This window comes from Schistocerca serialis, chromosome 10 (genome assembly GCF_023864345.2).
Source record: "Schistocerca serialis cubense isolate TAMUIC-IGC-003099 chromosome 10, iqSchSeri2.2, whole genome shotgun sequence".
In the NCBI taxonomy this organism is placed as follows: Eukaryota; Metazoa; Arthropoda; class Insecta; order Orthoptera; family Acrididae; genus Schistocerca; species Schistocerca serialis.
The window spans coordinates 251,440,391-251,445,588 of record NC_064647.1 but is presented as its reverse complement, the minus strand read 5'-3'; positions in this window follow the sequence as shown (position 1 = coordinate 251,445,588).

Genomic DNA, 5,198 nt, shown 5'->3' with positions numbered 1-5,198 from the left:
TCCACAACGAAACTCTCTCTAGAAATGTGACGAAAAATCCGAAGAGATTCTGGTGCTATGTTAAGTAAACCAGTGGAAAGGCTCAGTAAGTACCTTTAGTGCGCGACAGCGACAATAATGTTACTGATGACAGTCCCACTAAAGTGGAGTTAGTAAATGCGGGTGATGAGGAAGAGGAGGAGGAGGAAGAGGAGGAGGGGGAGACAAGGGACCCGACCCTTCGGAGCAGGTAAAATCGCGGCAAGTGTCCGGCGTGGCAGATGTCCGCAGCTGCAGACGGTCCGCCGTATCCTGGACACTGTGGTTCCGGGGTGGGGTTGACGTCTGCCCTGGTCCCTCCCACTCGTGTCTCTGGGGCAGAGGTGTGGGGGCCTCACTCGCGACGAGAGTACGTCGACATCACAGCGCACAGTGCCGTGTCGCTGGTCGACCATCGGTGCCAAGACACTGTCGTGAGCGGTAGCACAAGAGGACGTTAAGTGCCGACGACGTAACGTTGCGCCACCATAGTTCCAGCAGTGACCGTAGCACCGGAAACAGCGTCGCTGTGCCTCTCCAAAACGATGGAAGGGAGGGGAGGAGCCTCCCGCCAGATCGTCGAAGGAGCAGGCCGGCGACCCGTCGCGCCGACCACGGTGCAGAACGGCCATCGCCCAGCGGTGCGTGCTCCGTGCAGACGCGGCCGCCTGCGCCGTGCCGTGTTGTGGTGGCAACAGCAGCCTGCGCGTGCGGCGGTCACTCCGTAGTGTGGCAGCAGTAGTGTGGGATGAGACAGAACGTTGCAGGGAGACCATTACTCATTCTCGGATGGCAGGTGCAGATGTGGAGTTGTATACTCGGTGGCCAACGTGGCGATTCTCCCCCGTGGTGCGCAGGTGTGGCCGACCGAAACCGTCGTGACGAGTACCCCCGCCCCCAGGTTTCCGTGTAATCCGACACCGGGACGCCGCACAAATCTGCATGCTGCACGAATCGACCGGCCATCCAAATGGAGACTCACAGTCAGACCCCTTCCAGACTCTGTGAGGCGCTGGTAACGCCGTCTCACACGTGTGGCGTGTGGCGTCCTTCACAGCGATCACTCATCACCCGACGCTGTTGACGCCACTTATATACCGTGCCACGCCTGGCAACAACACTAAAGACGAATAAAACTACCGCACTCTGACGTTTCGCAAAGCCTCGCAACTCTTCACGATTTACAGGCCTGACGATAGTGTCTTCGCCTACCAAGTTCCGATGAAGTCAGGCTACGTACTCCTGGTGCTCCACTTTCATTGTCAGACAGTGCACTTGCCGTGACACTCTTCTCGATTGGAATCGTCGCAAAATATTCTGATTGCACTAGGTAGAAATAGATAATATGCGGATATGTCCCTGTCTCCGTGTTAGGATACAGCAGTTCTTAGAGCGAACAGAGACTCAACTATAAGAGATGTTTATAAATTTGTGTCCATAAATGTAGAGGTGTGATCCTGAGACCAAAATGCCCCTTCATTAGTGACTTACGAAAGGAATTCCCTCTAGTAACCCCTGATCAAGCGACGTACATCAGCCACATGTTTTTACGTGCATTCAAGCTATAACGCGTTCGATTCTTTTCTTCAGGACTGGAAACAGACAGAAACATGATGTTTATTTTAAAATACGCGTGCACTCGCTGACAAACACGGGAGAATTTCACGGTACACAGTAGTCTAGCGGCTGCAACGACAATGAGGACTGTTTTTGATGCTCAAAATGGCGACGTTTTCAGTACAAGAACAGCCCGTTATCATCAGTTTCCTCCATTTTCGTGGTGTAAAAACCGGATGGATGGGGGGAGACATGTGTTAATGGTGCGGCGGATAAGTTCGGTGGGTGCGACAGTTCAGAGAAGGCAGAATATCGTGTAACAACAAAACGAGACCTTCTCGGCCACACACCAGCCGGTCTGATCGAGCGAGTCGAGAAAGTTGTTATGAAGGTCGCCGAATGCGTGTGGAACACATCGCCGCAAAAGTTGCCTTTTTCCGTGGTAGCTCTGCACACCACTCTGCATTAAGACCTGAGAAAGCGAAAAGTGTCCGCCAGGTCGGTCCCCCGAATCCTGACGGACGACCACAAGTCTGCGGGTGCGACTTGTTGACGGCACAAATGGGGCATATTTTTCATCGTCTGTGACAGCGGACGAGACATGGACGCCGGTTTCCGATCCTGTAACTAAGCGCCAGTCATCTCAGTGGAAGCACACACACGCGAACACGCTCACCTATACACATAAAAAATTCCGAGTAAGCCCCAGTACTGGAAAAACTGTGGTTGCCATGTTGTGGGGGAGCGGTGCCGTATTTGTTATTCATTGCGATCCAGAGGGCACACTATGGTGATAGGCGCATCCTAGTAAGATGTTTTGAAAGACAAGCTGCTTCTAGCATTGCGTGAAAAACGGCCGGAAAAGGCTTCGCTTGTGCTCTTTCCCTGGGTCAACATACCACCCCATCGGGCGAAGGCGACGCTGTAGATTTTCCGTAACAATAAATTCGAAACAATTTCCCATTCTCGGTAGTCACATGACCTGTCTCCTGCCGATTTTGGGCTGTTTCCGACGGTGAAAGACACTCTCTGTGCTGGGACGTTCACAACCTGTGACGCTATTACATCGGCGATTTTCCCGTGCTCAAACCATACTCCAAAAAAGAAGCATTTGCAGCGGCTGCAGAATCGTGGAGTCGGCGTTATGAAAAGTGGCGCGGCTGCAGGAAGATCATGTCGAGGAGTGACACACATTTCACAGTTTTCATGTCATTGGTTTGGGAGAACAAAAAATATCGCAGCTGTTATAACACGAATGCATCTCGTAAGTACATTCTTCTTTCCATGCGGCCTTGGCGTTTGTTTCTAGTTTGTGTCATTGCCTTTTTGGGGTGGGATAATTCGAGGTCATCTCGTCTGCTGGCCCATTACTAAACGGATGAAACGGGTGTACAGCCCGAGCTTCGGGTTGTCTATCTGACGGCTACCGGGGGACAATAAGAATTTGAGTATTTCGTATATTTACTGACCGAATTTAAAATTTTAAATTGCTGTCGTATTGGACTCGTTAAGACATAAAATTTTATGTTAATAGCTGTGCTACAGTTAGGGACTGCAAATGTCGCGGCTTGAGGCAACGCACGCCACTATGCGCCGCGTACCCCCCCCCCTTCCCCCCCCCCCTTCCCCCCCCCACCCCCCCACCCCCCCACCCCGCACTCACTTTGCTCGTCCAGGAGCGCACTTAGCGACTTGAAATAAAGCTCACACATGATTTCAAACCTTTAGGAAAGTCTTTCTCGCCATCGAAATAATAAAAATAGCTTATTACTCACTACATTTGCACTGTTCATGTAGTAAAACTACAACACCAGACATTACGTTTTAATTCGTTAATAGGACACCTAGGGTTTCTCAGAAATCCGATGTTTCATGCACTCGATAACGTAACTCTAGACATCATTCAACGGTTCAGATTTATGTACCATAGCCGCGCGGGATTAATCGAGCGGTCTAGGGCGCTGCAGTCACGGACTGTGCGGCTGGTACCGGCGGAGGTTCGAGTCCTCCCTCGGGCATGAGTGTGTGTGTGTGTTTGTCCTTAGGATAATTTAGGTTAACTAGTGTTTACGCTTACGGACTGATGACCTTCGCAGTTAAGTCCCATAAGATTTCACACACATTTGAACATTTTATGCGCCATACTACTCCACATCGGTTTCAAAGTTCGCTAGCATCTCAATAACCACTTTTAGTATCTATCGATTGATCCAGCTGGATCCATTGCATAGTCCGCCAAATGACGAGATTTGAGTCAAATACATTCTTACCTCTGGAGACATTCGAAATCTTTGGCATATTCAATCCTGTACTTCGTGCCAGTGATCCGAGGTAGCGTACTCACGATGGATTTGATTAACTACATCCCAGTCTAGGAATTTTCGACAGTGTGGTAAAGCAGGATGCTTCGAAGCAAGAGGACGTCACTTCCAAAACCATTTGTAGACGTACGTCGTCAAATGAGCACCTCAGAGTAGCTGACTTCGCTGTGGGAGACCCGACTTCGGTTCCCGGTACCGCCAGGGATTTCTCCTATTTCTCCTCGGTGAGCCGCTGGACAGAGGCGACAGCAGACAACCCCCAGACTGCATCCACGTGACACCACAGGAAGTCGTCTGAGGCCAGAACGACGGAGATGTGATTTAACGTTGCTAAACGTATTACGTGCAAAATCAGCGATGCACCCATGTAGCTGCGTAACAAAGTCGTGGGGACCGTCTGTAATACCTTGATGTCAGGAACACAAACTTGTAAACACTCTGTATGAGCAGGGTAATGCCCAATCATCAAGCACGGGATAAGCATCACACGCAGAATTAATTAGGAGGGAACACTTCATACGAGTCCCACGTCATCCAAATGCCACCCACTGAAACGATCCGAGAAAATTGACGAATTACGTTTTGTTTCCAGTATGTACCAAAGTATTATTCAAGTTCCTCAGTATAATCCATGTGACTGGAGACATACCGTGACACTTCACTTAAAATACCATCCCCAAAATCCCGAAGATGGCTGGTACTGGTAAGTGGGAGAACTATCGCACCATCAGCGTGACAGCTCTTGCATCAAAGTCGCTTGACAGGAAGAGTATACAGACAGATACACGGGAGATAAAACTGAGGATTTATTAGGTCACGATCAGTTTGGCGTTAGGAAAGTTAATGGCGCTGGACAGGCAGTCCTGATGCTGTGCTTGATAACTGAAGCAAGGCTTAGTAAAAATGAAGAAATGTTCGTAGGACTTGTCGACAGAGACAAAGCGCTTGAGAATGTGAAAAGATGCAGCATCGAAATTCTGAAAAAAGTATAAGTAATCTATAGGGAAAGACGGGTAATATAGAATATTCACTAGAACCAAGAGGGAACAGTAAGACTGGTAGACCAAGAATGAAGTACTTGCCTTACAAAAGGCGTAAAACAGGGATGAAGTCTTTCGCCTCTACTTTTCAACCTATACATCTAAAGAACGATTACAGAAATGAAAGAAATGTTCAACAGAGGGATTAAAATTCGAGCTGAAATATTACCAGTGATAAGACTCGCTGGTGATATTGCTATCGTCAGTGAAAACTACAGAGTGTTGAAAGGAATGAACAATCAAATGAGGACAGAATATGGAA